The 17,421-nt window shown below is 44.0% G+C and overlaps 1 protein-coding gene across 1 annotated transcript in view; it reads right to left on the reverse strand.

Annotated features, from left to right (window-relative positions):
• gng2 (guanine nucleotide binding protein (G protein), gamma 2) overlaps positions 1–14,770 on the reverse strand; it is a 30,910-nt gene extending 16,140 nt beyond the window's left edge. The window contains exons 1-2 of the mRNA XM_055161918.1: positions 14,680–14,770; positions 10,987–11,254 (exon numbers count right to left, since the gene is read on the reverse strand). The gene's annotated coding sequence lies outside the window, so the exon portion shown is untranslated. The remainder of the gene's footprint in view (positions 1–10,986; positions 11,255–14,679) is intronic.
• Positions 14,771–17,421: the final 2,651 nt, after the last annotated feature.

Raw genomic sequence — 17,421 nt, forward strand, 5'->3', positions numbered from 1 at the left:
CAGAAACAAAGTGATATGGTTCAAAAGACTAGAAAAGATCGACTTTGACAATAGATGCATCCCACTGGGAAAACAAACATGGCGGTGAATCCTTCTCAGTATGTATTGCGCAATGACCAGAAGTTTGAAATTCGAGATGCAAGTATAGAATCATTAGGATAATTCCAGCCCTGTAAGTTTGTTGCTTGTGGAAAAAATTATGGTACTTAAAAAAGTGCAGCCTTTGCGATTTGCTGATTGTGCTTTTTGATTCAGTTGCGATTATTCTTGCAGCTCATAAACCGTGAATGGGTTTTTGAATTATTTCTTAATTGTTGGTGTTTCGCTCTAATTGGCCCCTTCACCTCCCCAAAAGAAGAACTGCCAACCAATTAAACGCTCAAGCAGAGCATTGTCCCCAAACGTATTCATCCAAGTCTATAGAAACAGACGAGCATTTTTACATAACGGTCTCCACAAAGAGTTCCAGAAATCACAATACAACTTTTGTCCTGGTTTAGTCCTGGTTTAGTCCTGGTTTAGACCTGGTTTAGACCTGGTTTAGTCCTGGTTTAGTCCTGGTTTAGTCCTGGTTTAGTCCATGAATTAGAAGCAAGTTACTAGGGAAAGGTATAAACAGGGAATAAAGACTAAACCAGGTCTAAACCATAAGTAAACCAGGACTAAACCAGGTCTAAACCAGGTCTAAACCAGTGCTAAACCAGGTCTAAATCAGGACTAAACCAGGTCTAAACCAGAACTAAACCAGGACTAAACCATAATTACACCAGGTCTAAACCAGGACTAAACCAGGACAAAACCAGGACTAAACCAGGTCTAAACCAGGGATAAACCAGGTCTAAACCAGGTCTAAACCAGGACTAAACCAGGACTAAACCAGGGCTAAACCAGGGATAAACCAGGTCTAAACCAGGACTAAACCAGGACTAAACCAGGGCTAAACCAGGACTAAACCAGGTCTAAACCAGGACTAAACCAGGGCTAAACCAGGACTAAACCAGGGATAAACCAGGTCTAAACCAGGTCTAAACCAGGACTAAACCAGGACTAAACCAGGTCTAAACCAGGGCTAAACCAGGGCTAAACCAGGCCTAAACCAGATCTAAACCAGGACTAAACCAGGGCTAAACCAGGACTAAACCAGATCTAAACCAGGACTAAACCAGGCCTAAACCAGGACTAAACCAGGGCTAAACCAGGTCTAAAACAGGACTAAACCAGGACTAAACCAGGTCTAAACCAGGTCTAAACCAGGTCTAAACCAGGACCAAACCAGGTCTATATAAGGACTAAACCAGGCTAAAACAGGTTTAAAGTAGGACTTCATCAGGGGTCAGTGGGTTTAAAGCAGGATCCTGTTGCAGAGAGACTTTTCGAGCGACCGCAGAAACATAAACCAAACGTCCGGAGTTATTCATGAACTCAGGAAATATCGACTGAAACACAGAGACCTGCCCTCCACCACAGAGGGCGACACTGAGACCTGCTCTCCACCTTCACAGAGACCTGTCCTCCACCTCCACAGAGACCTGTCCTCCACCACAGAGGGCGACACTGAGACCTGCCCTCCACCTCCACAGAGACCTGTCCTCCACCTCACAGAACCTCCACAGAGACCTGCCCTCCACCACAGAGGGCGACACTGACACCTGACCTGACCTCCACAGAGACCTGCCTCCACCTCCACAGAGACCTGCCTCCACCTCCACAGAGACTGCCTCACACTGAGGACCTGCCCTCCACCTCCACAGAGACCTGCCCTCCACCACAGACGGCGACACTGAGACCTGTCCTCCACCTCCACAGAGACCTGCCCTCCACCACAGAGGGCGACACTGAGACCTGCCCTCCACCTCCACAGAGACCTGTCCTCCACCACAGAGGGCGACACTGAGACCTGCCCTCCACCTCCACAGAGACCTGCCCCCACCTCCACAGAGACCTGCCTCCACCTCCACAGAGACCTGCCTCCACCTCACAGAGACCTGTCCTCCACCTCCACAGAGACCTGCCTCCACACTCCACAGAGACCTGCCTCCACCTCCACAGAGACCTGTCCTCCACCACAGAGGGCGACACTGAGACCTGCCCTCCACCACAGAGACCTGCCTCCACCTCCACAGAGACCTGACCTCCACAGAGACCTGTCCTCCACCTCCACAGAGACCTGCCCTCCACACAGAGACCTCCACAGAGACCTGCCCTCCACCCTCCACAGAGACCTGCCCTCCACCACAGAGACCTGGCGACACTGAGACACAGAGACCTGCACCTCCACCCCTCCACAGAGACCTGCCCTCCACCACCACCACAGAGACCTGCCCTCCACCTCCACAGAGACCTGCCTCCACCTCCACAGAGACCTGCCCTCCACCTCCACAGACACCTGCCCTCCACCTCCACAGAGACCTGCCTCCACCTCCACAGAGACCTGCCTCCACCTCCACAGAGACCTGCCCTCCACCTCCACAGAGACCTGCCTCCACCTCCACAGACACCTGCCCTCCACCTCCACAGAGACCTGCCCTCCACCACAGAGACCTGCCTCCACCTTCACAGAGACCTGCCTCCACAGACACCTCCACCTCACAGACACCTGCCTCCACCTCCACAGAGACCTGCCTCCACCTCCACCTCCACAGAGACCTGCCCTCCAGAGACCTCCACAGAGACCTGCCTCCACCTCCACAGACACCTGCCTCCACCTCCACAGAGACCTGCCTCCACCACCACAGAGACCTGCCCTCCACCACCACAGAGACCTGCCCTCCACCTCCACAGAGACCTGCCTCCACCACCACAGACACCTGCCCTCCACCACCTCCACAGAGACCTGCCCTCCACCACCACAGAGACCTGCCCTCCACCACAGAGACCTGCCTCCACCTCCACAGACACCTGCCTCCACCTCCACAGACACCTGCCTCCACCTCCACAGAGACCTGCCTCCACCTCCACAGAGACCTCACAGAGACCTGCCTCCACCTCCACAGAGACCTGCCCTCCACCTCCACAGACACCTGCCTCCACCTCCACAGACACCTGCCTCCACCTCCACAGAGACTTGCCCTCCATCATCACAGAGACCTGCCCTCCACCACCACCAATCAGAGTGAGAGGAGCAGAGCGGAGCTAGAGTAAATGAGCAAATTTTTTAAGACAACTGAAGGATTTTGAGCTGAGAAAAAGTTTATGGTCAAAAAATAGGTGAGAATTGCCACAAAATTCGACATTTTTCAAAGTTGTAGGTCCCTGTCAGCTGAACACGAGCAGTTTGTGATTACATTGCCTCTATGAGAAAAATCCTGTCTCAGCCCAGGGGATTTTTTTCCGCTGAAGTTCCAGTGAGTGTCACTACGTCAGCTGGAGGAAGCTGCAAGCAGCAACACCCTCCAGTTATTTTTAATAGATCCATGAGCAAAAACGATCAAAGAATAAATGCTATAGACCCGTTAAAATGACAAATTTCCCTAAAACATAGTTAACAACATTATATTTAAGAATTTACGAAACATCTTGCCAAGTATTTTGTTAGTTTATGGTTTTCGGCTAGTACAGAGAAGTGACACTTAGCAACCATGACGCAAAAACCTAACTTTAATTATGATTTGACAAATAAAATCATTGACCTATAAATGATAAAACACGTTTATTTTGTTAAATTCATGTTTAAACTGGACTGAACCATGACTACATCAGGCCTGAACCAGGACTAAACCAGGACTGAACCAGGACTAAACCAGGACTAAACCAGGACTGAACAAGGACTAGACCAAGACTGGACCAGGTCTAAACCAGGACTAAACCAGGACTGAACCAGGACTAAACCAGGACTAAACCAGGACTAAACCAGGACTAAACCAGGATTAAACTGGGGCTAAATCAGGATCAAAACCATGACTGAAGCAGGACTCAACCAAACTCAACTCAACTAAACTCAACTTTAATTATGATTTGACAAATAAAAATAAATTACCTAAAAATTATAAAACACCTTTATTTTGTTAAATTCATGTTTAAACTGTCTTCCTTGTGCATAATTGTCTCTGAATTTTGGATTGGTATTGATGTTTGAGGTTAGGTTGGGTCTTTCTTTTCTACTTTTTTTTTTTAATCTGTCACTTAACTGATGTAAAAATGTGATATTTATGTATTTGCTACAGGTACTATCCCACCAAACCAAGTCATAATTGTTAAAACCTGAATGTGTCACATGTATTTTGAGAGTGAGCTGCAGGAGGAGGTCAGGACTCTGTGCTGGACTCTGCTGTGGAAGTGTCAGATGCAGATTTGTTGACCTGGTTTATGTTCATGTCTCTGTTATTACTGGGTCTGTGCACATGAAGCAAAAAACTGGCACAAAGTTCAGTATTTATCCTAAAGTGCAGTTTATTTTCTCCAGTATGTGGTGTGCGTCTGTTCTCCGGGCTGATCTTCTCGGATCAATAAACCACGACCTCCTGCTGAACTGTTTTATCTGACATCTGCTCCTCCTGCTCCACACCTGAACCTCCACTGAACCTCCACTGAACCACGACTGAATCAGGACTAAACCTGGACTAAACCAGGACTAAACCAGGACTAAACCAGGACTAGACCAGGACTAGACCAGGACTAGACCAGGTCTGAACAAGGACTAAACCAGGACTAGACCAGGACTGAACAAGGACTGAACGAAGACTGAGCCAGGACTGAACCAGGACTGAACCAGGACTAAACCAGGACTAAACCAGGACTGAACCAGGACTAAACCAGGACTAAACCAGGACTGAACCAGGACTAAACAAGGCCTAAACCAGGACTAAACAAGGACTAAACAAAGACTAAACAAGGACTAAACTAGGACTCCAGGACTAAACAAGACTGACTAAACCAGGACTACCAAAACCAGGACTAAACAAACAAGGACTAACCAGGACTGAACCAGGACTAAACTAGGACTAAACCAGGACTGGACAGGACTAAACTAAGGACTAGACTAACCAGGACTGAACCAGGACTAAACCAAGGACTAGGACTACCAGGACTAACAGACTAAACAAGGACTAAACAAGTACTAGACCAGGACTAAACCAGGACTAAACAAAGACTGAGCCAGGACTAGACCAGGACTGGACCAGGACTAAACAAGGACTAAACAAGGCCTAAACCAGGACTAAACAAGGACTAAACAAAGACTAAACAAGGACTAAACAAGGACTAAACAAGGACTAGACCAGGACTAAACCAGGACTAAACAAAGACTGAGCCAGGACTAGACCAGGACTGGACCAGGACTAAACAAGGACTAAACCAGGACTGAACCAGGACTAAACTAGGACTAAACCAGGACTAAACCAGGACTGAACCAGGACTAGACCAGGACTGGACCAGGACTTCACTAGAACTAAACAAGGACTAGACCAGGACTAAATAAGGACTAAACCAGGACTGAACAAGGACTAAACAAGAACTAGACCAGGATTAAACAAGGACTACACCACAACTGAACCAGGACTAAGCCAGGACTAAACCAGGACTGAACCAGGACTAAGCCAAGACTAAACCAGGACTAAATCAGAACTTAAGCAACTCTTAACAAGAACTGAACAGTATTTTCAGCAAAAACACCAGCACTTAATTGCATGTATAAAGCCATACTGCGGAACATTGAAAGCAAAGCAATTTCAGCTCCACAGACACAAACACGCACCGTATCTCCCCAACAACAAAAGTTACACACTGCATCTTTAAAACACCTCCAAAACCCGCTTGTACAGTAGCCCGAGAGAGCGCGTTTTCTCTTCCCTCCGGAGCACAATGCGATGGGGTTAATCCAGGTCCCGGGAGCAGGAGGGGGGAGGGGCCGAGCAACTGTCCCAGGAGAGATGCTTCCAAAGGGGGAACAGGAGGGAGCCGAGACCTGGAGGCCACCCAACTAAATCTGCTCTATTATATTTACAAAATGAACCACTCCGGGCACGACTCTCCTCTGTCCAGACAAAAATCCAAAAGTGATTTTCCTCAAACACTGGGAGAAGAGTCTAAAGCCGGGGTTATGTAACAGAGCTGGTGGTTAGCGGCCCAGAAACAATTTACAGGAGAAATATGCAGAGAGGAGATGACGTCACAATCCAGGTCAAATGGGTTCAGAGAAGAAATTTACTGTATTTACAAGGAAGGCAAAAACTACAAGAATTATACGATTTAAAGTGTTTTTTTAAAGACTAAACAAAGGATAGACCAGATCTGGACCAGGATTAAACCAGACATAAACCAGGACTTAACCAGAACCAGGACTAAACTAAAATTGACCTAGAATTATAATTTTAATAACCAGGATTAAACCAGGACTAAAACAGGACTAAAGCAGGAGTAAAGCAGGACTAATGCTTGACTAAAGCAGGACTAAATCAGAACTAAACCAGGACTAAAGCATGACTAAACTAGGAGTAAACCAGGACTAAACCAGAACTAAACCAGGACTAAGCCAAGAATAAACCAGGTCTAAGCCAAGACTAAACCAGGACTAAACCAGAACTAAACCAAGACTAAACCAGGACTAAACCAAGACTAACCAAGACTAAAGCAGGACTAAAGCAGGACTAAAACAAGAATAAACCAGGACTTAACCAGGACTAAACCAGGATTAATGCATGACAAAAGTAGGAATAAACCAGGACTAAACCAAGACTAAACCAGGATTAAACCAAGACTAAAGCAAGACTAAATCAGGACTAAACCAGGACTAAACCAAGACTAACCCAGGATTAAACCAGGACTAAAGCAAGACTAAATCAGGACTTAACAAGACTAAACCAGGACTAAACCAGGACTGAACCCAGACTAAAGCAGAACTAAACCAAGACTAAACCAGGACTAGATCAGGACAAAACCAGGATTAAATCAGGACCAAAGCAGGACCAAACCAGAACTAAATCAGGACTAAACCAAGAGTAAACCATGACAGGTTTTCATGTTTTTTTTGTTTTTGTTTTGTTTTTGTTTTACTTTTCTTTTAACTAAACCAGGTCTGTCACTATTACAGTTACAGGGTTTTGCGGGATAATACCTGAGTTAATTATGTATCATAGTTTTGCATGTTTATAGTTTTGCATCAGTGACATATGCAAAAAGGAGCAGAAAAAAAATACAGGTAGAGCAGGTAGGTAAGTAGAGCTGAGTTTTACCATCCAAAATACAGAGACATTTTACAAGGAACACATTTTAAACCTTCATTTAGCATTTTTATTTGTCCAAGAAGAAAACAAGTACATATGACAGGTGAGTCTATTAATTATCTACTAATTTCACTAAAACTTTAACCTTTCACAACATTATACAACACTTCTACTTTTGTCATTACTGTTAAGAGGATTTATCTTCCTGGTTGGACACGGGTCAGTAGATGTGAACCAACGTCCAAAACTTCAAATCTTTTAAATTACACAAAAGTTCAGATGATCTGACAAATAGAAATAAATAACACTTTATTTTGTTAAATCAGTGTTTAAAGTATCAATTCAACTTTTACCTGTATTATAACATGCACTGTATATTACATTTTTTCTTCTTATTTATTTTTAATATACTTACTTACTATAGTTTACTCCTGGTTTAGTCCTGGTTTAGTCCTGGTTTAGTCCTGGTTTAGCTCTGGTTTAGTCCTGGTTTAGTCCTGGTTTAGCTCTGGTTTAGTCCTGGTTTAGTCCTAGTTTAGTCCTAGTTTAGCTCTGGTTTAGTCCTGGTTTAGTCCTAGTTTAGTCCTGGTTTAGTTCTGGTTTAGTCCTAGTTTAGTCCTGGTTTAGTTCTGGCTTAGTCCTAGTTTAGTCCTGGTTTAGTAATGGTTAAGCCCTGGTTTAGTCCTAGTTTAGTCCTGGTTTACTCCTGGTTTAGTTCTGGTTTAGTCCTGGTTTAGTCCTGGTTTAGCCCTAGTTTAGCTCTGGTTTAGTCCTGGTTTAGTCCTAGTTTAGTCCTAGTTTAGCTCTGTTTAGTCCTGGTTTAGTCCAGGTTTAGTCCTAGTTTAGTCCTGGTTTAGTTCTGGTTTAGTCCTAGTTTAGTCCTGGTTTAGTTCTGGCTTAGTCCTAGTTTAGTCCTGGTTTAGTAATGGTTAAGCCCTGGTTTAGTCCTGGTTTAGTTCTGGGTTAGTCCTGGTTTAGTCCAGGTTTAGTCCAGGTTTAGTCCAGGTTTAGTCCTGGTTTAGTCCTGGTTTAGTCCTGGTTTAGTCCTGGTTTGGTCATGGTTTAGTTCTGATTTAGTCCTGGTTTAGTTCTGATTTAGTCCTGGTTTGGTCATGGTTTAGTTCTGATTTAGTCCTGGTTTAGTTCTGATTTAGTCCTGGTTTTGGTCCTGGTTTAGTCCTGATTTGGTCCTGGTTTAGTCCTGGTTACTTATAATGAACCAAATGTGTGTGTTCTTAATAAAAACCAAATTGAATTATCAGAAAAATGCTTCTATTGTGTGTAAATTGTTGTCCTTGACTTTTGGACAGACCTGATGACACACTGACAGAGTTAACCCCAGTGACCCTGAAGGATGGCTCAAATGCACAGGGCAATAAAGAATGCACTAAAGCACTTCCGAAATCTTTATAATAAAAGTAAGATCGAGTTTGTTTGTGTTCAGTTCCAGAGCGTCACATTTTTGGCCTCTGAGTGAATCTAAACACACCCGGATCCTGTTAGCACAACACTGGGTCACTGTGTTTGTCCTGGAACTGTTCAAACTCTAGAGACATCGATGTGCACACAACAACACACCGTTTCAATGTACTAAACTAGTCCTGGTTTAGTCCTGATCGGGTCCTGGATTTCTCTTCATTTAGTCCTGCTTTAGTCCTGGTTTAGTGTTAAGTTCTGATTTAGTCCTGGTGTGACAATAAAATGTAATCGCTTAGTCTTGGTTTGGTGCTGGTTAGTCCTGATTTACGCTTATTTTTAGTCCTGGTTTAAAGTCCAGCTTTAGTCCTGGTTTAGTCCTGATTTGGTGCTGGCATAGTCCTTGTTTATTTCTGGTTCTAAATTAATAATAAAAGTGCAATGACAATATTTTTAGTCCTGGTTTAATCCTGATTTAGGCCTGTTTTTAATCTTGATTAAGATTACAAAATCCATTCTTTCTTTTTCCAGGTTTCTTTGCGACGTTGAACAGTAATAATGTTGAAAACTGCCCCACCTCCTCCATCTTTTCCATGTGCTGATGCAATATTAGACTGCACGCTTTAGTCCTGGTTTAGTTCAGGTTTAGTCCTGGGTTTAGTCCTGCTTTAAACCTAGTTTAGTCTTGGTTTAGTTCTTGTTTAGTCCTAGTTTATTCATGGTTTAGTCCTGGTTTAGTCTTGGTTTAGTTCTGGTTTAGACCTAGTTTAGTCCTGGTTTAATTATTGTTTAGGCCTGATGTATTCCTAGTTTGGCTTTGGTTTTCATCCTAGTTTAGCCCTGGTTTGGTCCTGGTTTAGTCCTGGTTTAGTCCTAGTTTTGGTCCTGGGTGTAGCCCTGGTTTAGTCCTGGTTAAGCTCTGTTTAATTCCTGGTCTGGCCTTAGTTTTGGTCCTGGTTTAGCCCTAGTTTTGTCCTGGTTTAGTCCTATTTTAGTCCTAAGTGTAGTCCTGATGTATTCTTATTTTGGCCTTGGTTTTAGTCCTAGTTTAGCCCTGGCTTAGTCCTGGTTTAGTCCTGGTTTGGTCCTGGTTTATTTCTGGTTTAGTCATGGTTTGGTCCAGGTTTAGCCCTGGTTTAGTCCTGGTTTGGTCCTGGTTTATTCCTGGTTTGGTCCAGGTTTAGCCCTGGTTTAGTCCTGGTTTAGTCCTGGTTTAGTCCTGGTTTGGTCCAGGTTTAGCCCTGGTTTAGTCCTGGTTTGGTCCTGGTTTGGTCCTGGTTTAGTCCTGGTTTAGTCCTGGTTTGGTCCAAGTTTAGCCCTGGTTTAGTCCTGGTTTGGTCCTGGTTCATTCCTGGTTTAGTCCTGGTTTGGTCCAGGTTTAGCCCTGGTTTAGCCCTGGTTTAGTCCTGGTTTGGTCCTGGTTTGGTCCTGGTTTAGTCCTGGTTTAGTCCTGGTTTGGTCCAAGTTTAGCCCTGGTTTAGTCCTGGTTTGGTCCTGGTTTATTCCTGGTTTAGTCCTGGTTTGGTCCAGGTTTAGCCCTGGTTTAGTCCTGGTTTGGTCCTGGTTTATTCCTGGTTTGGTCCAGGTTTAGACCTGGTTTAGTCCTGGTTTGGTCCTGGTTTATTCCTGGTTTAGTCCTGGTTTGGTCCAGGTTTAGCCCTGGTTTAGTCCTGGTTTGGTCCTGGTTTAGTCCTGGTTTGGTCCTGGTTTAGTCCTGGTTTAGCCCTGGTTTAGTCTTGGGTGTAGCCCTTGTTTAGTCCTGGTTAAGCCCTGGTTTAATTCCTGATCTGGCCTTGATTTAGTTCTGGTTTAGTCCTGGTTTAGTTCTGGTTTAGTCCTGGTTTAGTCCTGGTTTGGTCTTGGTTCAGCCCTTGCTTGTTTCTATATATTAAATCTTGTTTTCAGCTCTTGTTTTTCGCACACTTAACCCTCCCCCTTCTATATTTCTTATTATCTTTTGTCTCTCATTTCTCCGTTACTGGTCCAAATATCTTTTCTTTTTAAAGCTTCAAATTTTTTGGTGCTCAACATTACAAAATCTGTTCAAATCCTATGAAAAACCACCACTGCTATTCCAATAAATTTCTTAAAACCACAGTAGAAATTTCCAATATTTCCTCATGCAAATCTGACATATTTTGGGTTACAAATGTGATCTAAAGTGACAAAGAAAGAGTGTGTCTCATAGTACGGAGAGATATGATGACACACACCCAGATTTAACTCACATTGATTTGAAATTCTCCCAAAAAATGTAAACAATCTTGTCAAATTCCTCATTTTTTTTGGTTTTTTTTTTCCCCAGCCTTGCATGCCGTCTGTTACAACCCATCCCTATTTCAACAGACACATGCCACAACACCTTAAATAGTCTTCATCACATGTTATTAAAAGCCAAAGCGACTGACCTTTTTTTTTTAATTCTGCGGTTACATCCAGGCTCGGGAGTCTTAAATCCACGCGTTGTCTTCCAGGAGACGGACACGCAGAGGGAGAGATGGTCTGGGCAGAAGCAGGAGCAGAATAGTGAAAGCACAGAACAAGCTCCACCCTTTGGACACAGAATCGCGGATCTCCTCCTCCTCCTCCCTCCTTTGTGCTCTCTCTCTCTCTCTTTCCTCCCTCTCTGTCTTTGTGGCTCAGTGCGATGAACAGGCTCGGATGGTTCATCTTCCCACCTGAAAAAAAAAAAAAAAGACTCTAAATGTGAACGGGTAAAGGTGTAATAGATTCTTCAAAATAGATTCTTGTGAGTTTTTAGTCAGGTTATATTTTTGTTTTCTCGTCAAAAACAAACCTGGAGTCATGTTTGAGTAATTCTTTTTTTTATTCTTAGCTCACAATGCTCTGTTCCACCTCGTGATGTCATGCAGTGGGAGTTAAGATTTTACTTTTTGTTCAGTACAGATTGGAAATTCCAGGATGAAAATGTATATAAATGATTCTCCTAAAGGTGTGAGGATTTTTAAAAATACAGAAGAGCACTTCCTTACTACATGACATCACAAGGTGGACGAGTGTTATTAGTTTTAGCCCTGGTTTAGTCCTTGTTCAGTCCTGGTTCAGTCCTGGTTTAGTCCTGGTTTAGTCCTGGTTCAGTTCTGGTTCAGTCCTGGTTTAATCCTGGTTTAGTTCTGGTTTAGTCCTGGTTTAGTCCTGGTTTAGTCCTGGTTCAGTCCTGGTTTAATCCTGGTTTAGTTCTGGTTTAGTCCTGGTTTACTTCTGGTTTAGTCCTTGTTCAGTCCTGGTTTAGTCCTGGTTCAGTCCTGGTTTAGTTCTGGTTTAGTCCTGGTTTACTTCTGGTTTAGTCCTTGTTCAGTCCTGGTTTAGTCCTGGTTTAGTCCTGGTTCAGTCCTGGTTTAGTTCTGGTTTAGTCCTGGTTCAGTCCTGGTTTAGTTCTGGTTTAGTCCTGGTTTAGACCTTGTTCAGTCCTGGTTTAGTTCTTTATATATCTATATATTAAACCTTGTTTTCAGATCTTGTTCATACATTTGTAGCCCAGCGGTGAAGAGTCCATTTGGTGTTTTGGTGATTTGAATAGTAAAATGTTCATAAAAGGATGTTAACAAGGACAGAGCTGTTTGAAAACCACACCCACTAAACAGATAAAGGATTATTAGAAACATGATCACACTAAAAGCTCGGTAAATATTTGAGAACATGTCAAAGAAATGTCACTCGCTCTTTGACAAGATGTGGAACAGTACGTCTTGGTTTAGTTCCAGTTTAATCCTGTTTTAGTCTTGGTTTAGTGCTGGTTTAATCTTATTTTAGTCCTGCATTGACATCGTGGTATAGTCCTGGTTTAGTCCTATTTCATACCTGGTTTATTCTTGTTTTAGTTGTGGTTTTAGTTCTGGTTTAGTCCTGATTTAGTCCCAGTTTATTCCTGGCTTAGTCCGGGTTTAGTTGTGTTTTAGTCATGCCTTAGACCTGGTTTAGTCCTGTTTTAGTCCTGGGTTCATCGTGATATAGCCCTGGTCTAGCCCTTGTTAAATCCTGGTTAAATCCTGGTTTAGTCCTGGTTTAGTCGGGGTTTACTTGTGTTTAAGTCCAGTTTTAGTCATGTTTTAGTCCTGTTTTAGACCTGGTTTAGTCTGGCTTTAGTTCTGTTTTAGTATAGTCCTGGTTAAGTTCTTGTTAGGTCCTGGTCTAGTCCTGGTGGTTCACTCTTGGTTCAGTTGTGGTTTAGTCCTGGTCTAGTCAAAGTTATTCCAGCCTTTACTCTTTTTATTGGCTTTAACTGGAATAAATGAAAGAGAAAGAGAGAGAATGAGGAAGAGAAGAAGAGAGGGAGAGAAAAGAGGAGTGGGAGGAAGAATAGGAGAGGATGAGTGGTTCCCTTGGAGGCTGAACAGGAAGTCCACATCATGAATGTTGCAGGTCAAATGGGAGGGAAACTGTAAGGAAACTGTAAGGAATAATCATGAGCAGAAGCAGCAGCCCCCTCAGCCTCTCCCTCTCCTCTTCATCACCAGTATCTCTGAGGGTTTGTGTGCTCAGGAAACGTTCTTTTACATCTGACTCATTTGTCTACGCCTTTTTAAGTCTCTTTCTCTCTTAAGCATAAATATTTGTGGTTTGAAAAGTGCTCTATGTCTCATTCTCACCTCTGTTTTTGTCTCTCTTTCTTTTTCCTCTGTCTCTCACCCACCCTCCTCCTTTTTTCTCTCTCCTATCTGTCTCTCTTTCTCTCCCCTTCTGTCTCTTTCTCTCCTTCTGTCTCTGTCTCTCCCTCTCTCCTTGTCTTTCTGTCTCTTTCTCCCTCCTTCTGTCTGTTTCTTTCTCTCTCGCTCTCCGTCTGTCTCTCTCCTTCTGTCTGTTTCTTTCTGTCTCTCCCTCTCTCCTTGTCTTTCTGTCTCTCTTTCTCCCTCCTTCTTTCTCTTTCTGTCTCTCTCTCTCTCTCTCCTCCTGTCTGTTTCTTTCTCTTTCTGTCTCTCTCTCTCCTTCTGTCTCTGTCTCTCTTTCTGTCTCTGTTTCTCTCCTTCTGTCTCTGTCTCTCCTTCTGTTTCTCTTTGTCTCTCCATCTTTCTCTTTCTTGTCTCTCCTTCTGTCTCTGTCCTCTTCTGTCTCTGTCTCCATCTCTCTCTCCTTCTATGTCTTTCTCACTCTCCTCTTTTGGCCTATCCATCTCTCTCTCTCCTTCACCTTCTCATCTTCTTGGGACCGTGGCCGCACACTCTGGGCCAAACATTGACCCTTGAGCTCTTTGTGTTTGGACCCAAGTTTTCTGTGAGGTCAGTCCTGGGTCAGGCAAAAATGAATGTGTGGCTCAGGAGGAAGAACCGCTTGGCATGTCCGGCTCATCCTGCACAGACTCCGAACTCCTTTTGAAGAAACTCAATGTGCAGTTCATGTACAATGCACTGGTGGGACAGGTGGAGGACTTTGAGACACTGGTGGGCAGGTGGAGGACTTTGAGACACTGGTGGGACAGATGGAGGACTTTGAGATGTTGCCTCTCCCGTGCTCGAGAGGGGTGTGAAGATAAACCCTCGAAAAGGAATACAAGGGACACATGATTTGCCTTTTGCATCTCAGGACTGCACGGTTTATTCTGCTATAACAAATAATTTCCATGTGGCTACACAACTCAATTATACAACATTTCCGTGGCATCTTACAGAACTTATTGATACATGTTTAAAGTTTTATATTTATACATTAATTAATAACCAAACAAAACTGTACCATTTAAATCTAATTAATTACTAATTATGTAACTAACTTAGCTGCAACAACTTAACATGGCGACCAGCCCGTGACATCAACAATTACACTGGCGCTGCACTTGCACATGAACTGCAACTTTAACATGTACATCCTGTGCTGAAGCTTTACGGAAATGTACAAAGTAAAAGCTTAGAAAAGTTGATGAACAGCTCACCCCGTGTCTAATAATGAAGTTAAAACACACCGCGCTGTCTCCTCACGGCTGCATCTTTACAACTGCGCTAGCCCACTCTATGCTAGCTATCGCTTCAAAATGCACTTTACACATAACTTCGCTTCAACCAGTGTTCACATTTACACAGATACATATTAGCGGTTTTATCTCAACACCAGTATTGTTTGGGTGTGACACAAATTACTTTTTACTAACCTGGAAAAAGAATACAAGGGACACATGATTAGCCTTTAGCATCTCAGGACTGCAGGCCTGTCCCTTGGATTTCTAACTCCTTCTACCGGTGCGCCCCCTAGCGGCACTCCACAGACGACATCATATTAAAAAAAAAATAGAATGTGTCTGTTTTTTAATTACTGACATTAACATAGAGAATGCATTACTTCATTTTAGCTGTTTTGGCCCTTTTAACACATTATTATGAGCCTTGTAGAGACACTGGTGGGACAGGTGGAGGACTTTGAGACACTGATGGGACAAGTGGAGGACTTTGACACACTGGTGGGGACAGGTGGAGGACTTTGAGACACTGGTGGGGCAGGTGGAGGACTTTGAGACACTGGTGGGGCAGGTGGAGGACTTTGAGACACTGAGTGGGACAGGTGGAGGACTTTGAGACACTGGTGGGGCAGGTGGAGGACTTTGAGACACTGGTGGGACAAGTGGAGGACTTTGAGACACTGGTGGGACAAGTGGAGGACTTTCAGACACTGGTGGGGCAGGTGGAGGACTTTGAGACACTGGATGGGACAAGTGGAGGACTTTGAGACACTGGTGGGGCAGGTGGAGGACTTTGAGACACTGATGGGACAGGTGGAGGACTTTGAGACACTGGTGGGACAAGTGGAGGACTTTGAGACACTGGTGGGACAAGTGGAGGACTTTCAGACACTGGTGGGACAGGTGGAGGACTTTGAGGCAATGTGGGCGGTGAGGAGGCGTTCGTATTCGGTGAGGGAGGGGCAGTTGGTTTTACATCTATAAACCACAGTGCGATTTTTGGCCCTTTTTGAGCTGATTCAACAGTTTTTGGGATTGGGCGTCGTGCTTTGTGTAGTAAACATGGGGTAACCAGAACCGATTAAAACCTCACGACCAGCTCCCGATCGGCATAGGTGACAAGAACATCAAACCGCCTCTCGTGAAGGTTTCGCTCTGTTGAAGTTGCTCGTATAGGGTGACAACATGAATCATGAGCTGGGAACTTTAAACCCTGTGATTTTGTCGTACAGTTTGAGCTGCGGTTGAGTGAAACCATCCAAAATATGGCACAGTGTGTGTCCGGCATAAAGGGGGGATTGGGAGACTGAGTTTAGGCTTTTTGTTTTCTTTGGTTGTTTTGCAGGATTTTAAGTAACAAGTGACATAATCAGTGTATTATTAAAAGTCTTTCTTTCTCTTCATCTCTCTCTTTCCCTCTCTCTCTGTGGACATAATTCAGATTAGTCTTATATTGTGTGTCCTGGGATCATGTGTGCAGCAGTGTGTTAAATGGCTGGTTTAATATGAGCTGCTAATCTGAGCCACAGATGTGTGTGTGTGTGTTTCTGTGTGTGTGTGTTTATGTGAACCAAACAGAATTGTCTAATCAGATTTGTTTATTTCTTTGACGCGTGTGAAACAAAGGAGCTCATTGGTCACATGGCGTTTTGAACAAAATGTGTTGTTTGTTTGTATGTTAAGAGTCATATTTGGATATGTTAGGCCATGTGTGTCCCTGATTGGCTAATCCACCTGTCAATCAAGACCGTCTGACTCTCTGTACTAGGCCTTGTTTGTTTGTCTGTTGTTGTCAGTGTGCCCTTTTCCAATAAGGTTAAGTTCCAGGACTGATTTAGTTTTGGTTTGGTTTTAGTCCTAGTTTAGTTCTGATTTAGTCCTGGTTTAGCCCTGGTTTAGTCCTGATTTAGTCCTGGTTTAGCCCTGGTTTAGTCCTGGTTTAGCCCTGGTTTAGTCCTGATTTAGTCCTGGTTTAGCCCTGGTTTAGTTCTGGTTTAGCCCTGGTTTAGTCCTGATTTAGTCCTGGTTTAGCCACGGTTTAGGTCCTGATTTAGCCCCTTCTTATTCCTGGTTTAGCCCTGGTTTAGTTCAGATTTAGTCCCAGTTTAGCCCTGGTTTAGCCCCGGTTTAGTACTGGTTTATTCTTAGTTCAGTCCTGGTTTAGTCCTGGTTTAGCCCTGGTTTAATTCTGGTTTAGTCCTGATTTAGTCCCGATTTAGTCCTGGTTTAGCCCGGGTTTAGCTCTGATTTAGTCCTGATTTAGTCCCGATTTAGTCCTGGTTCAGTCCTGATTCAGTCCTGGTTTAGTCCTGATTTAGTTCTGATTTAGTCCTGGTTTAGCCCTGGTTTAGTCCTGATTTAGCCCCTTGTTATTCCTGGTTTAGCCCTTGTTTAGTCCAGATTTAGTCCCAGTTTAGCCCTGGTTTAGCCCCGGTTTATTACTGGTTTAGTCTTAGTTCAGTCCTGGTTTAGTCCTGGTTGAGTCCTGGTTGAGTCCTGATTGAGTCCTGCTTCAATACTGATTCAGTTATGGTTTAGTCTTGGTTTAGTTCTGATTTAGTCCGGATTTAGCACTGGTATTGCCACAGTTTTGGTCCTGATTTAGTCCCAGTCTAGTCCTGGTTTAGCTCTGGTTTAGTCCAAATTTAGTCCTAGTTTAGCCCTGGTTTAGTTACAGTTTTGGTCCTGATTTAGTCTTGGTTTAGTCCTGGTTAAATCCTGGGTTAGCCCTGGTTTAGCCATGGTTTAATCCTGGTTCAGTCTTGGTTTAGTCTTGGTTTAGTCCTGGTTCAGTTTGGGTTTAGTTCTGGTTTCGTCCTGGTTTAGTCCTGGTTTAGTCCTGGTTTAGTTCTGGTTTCGTCCTGGTTTAGTCCGGGTCTTACCAGGGCTGCACATGCGTGATGCTGATGGGTCCGTGTTTTCTCTGTCACCATCTGT

Source organism: Boleophthalmus pectinirostris, unplaced genomic scaffold (assembly GCF_026225935.1).
Source record: "Boleophthalmus pectinirostris isolate CB_2022bp ecotype Guang Dong unplaced genomic scaffold, ASM2622593v1 HiC_scaffold_10, whole genome shotgun sequence".
Classification (NCBI taxonomy): domain Eukaryota; kingdom Metazoa; phylum Chordata; class Actinopteri; order Gobiiformes; family Gobiidae; genus Boleophthalmus; species Boleophthalmus pectinirostris.